Below are 1,492 nucleotides of genomic sequence, written 5' to 3' on the forward strand. Positions count from 1 at the left end.
ATCACCGCGATATTGCCATCGCCACCGCTACAACAGAAAATAGTATTAATTGGCTTAAGAGACATGGACTTTTAAATACCCTAAAAATATGCCCCTCGTGTGGAGCTAGCATGATGGAAGTAGCCAAAAAGTTTTTTTTTCTAATTTGATAAATTCTACGGAAACAAACGAAGGTGGACGAGTGATAGAGAGATAGACAGACAGATAGATAGATAGCTCCGGCCAGTCAATAGCCAAAGAAACAGATTTCAACTCAAACCAGCAGTAACATTCCTTGTTTAGATTTTTCTACTTTCGCTTCTGACAGCTAATACCATGACAGTGCCCTTAGCCCCTTCAACTAAAGTATGGTTACTTTATTTATTAACTTGAATCATATAAATACTAATGTTGGATTTGAACTCAGGGAGATGAAATAAATACTGCAAAGCATTCTGCCAATTTCTCTCCTTTGAACTATCAAGGTTAACTTAATTAAATTTCTCTTAAATTACATCGTACCATCTTAAAAGCAAAAGGACATACTGTCTAGTGAGATTCTAAATACAGTAGACTTGAGAAAAAAGCAAGATGGCATGGTTCTGCTCCATCAGTGTTGGCTTGGTGCTACATAAATCACCTCTGATTCCAGTTTCTTGTCGTCCTTTTAACATTTAAACCATCCAGAGTAAAGGGAAAAGACCCCCTTTGGTCACAACTGACCAAGGGATTGCACCTCAAAAGTTCCCCTCCAAGGCACAAGTCCAGGCAAGGCTGTTAGTGGAAGATGAGCTGTGCCCATGCATATCAGTCTCCTGTCTCCATGCCTCCAATGTTGTCCATGGGAAAGGCAAAGGTCAATACAGCTTGGCACCAGCAACATTGCCAACAGCTGTATCCAGCCCAAAATATTCTACCAGTTTAATGTTCAGACTGACCAGATCTGGCCTCTCACACCTACCCTACAATGTCACTCAAAACATAAATAATCACATCATAAAAATCTCAAAGCTACAAAGATAATCCATGATTAATTCAAATCAGTGTGAATGAATTCACATTACATTTGACAGAGAAATCTGAATGCTAAGGGAACCCGATTCAGCCTCTTTAAATCAAAGAACTCTAATATCTAGAAACCAACATGCATGCCTACTTGCCTGTTTGCTATGGTCCTGGATAATGATAAAAGTATGTCCCTCTGTAAGTTTTTTTATCTAATTTTATTTATCTAGTGCAGTGCAGTGCTAATATTACTACCCACAGATAAAATGTTTTGCAGTATTCTGGTACCTTACATTCTGAGTTCAAATCCAACTGACATCAACTTTACCTTCATCCTTCCAAAGTTGATAAATCAAGTACCAGTTTTAAGCAGTGGAAAGGTAAAATTGTTAAAGCAACAGGCAGGATGCCTTGTATTTGCTTAGGATCTTTGCATCCTGAGTTCAAATTCCAACAAAGCCTTCTTGGGTGGTAGACCTAATTTATCATCCAATTTAACATCCACACC

This window comes from Octopus bimaculoides, chromosome 2, assembly GCF_001194135.2.
Source record: "Octopus bimaculoides isolate UCB-OBI-ISO-001 chromosome 2, ASM119413v2, whole genome shotgun sequence".
NCBI lineage: Eukaryota > Metazoa > Mollusca > Cephalopoda > Octopoda > Octopodidae > Octopus > Octopus bimaculoides.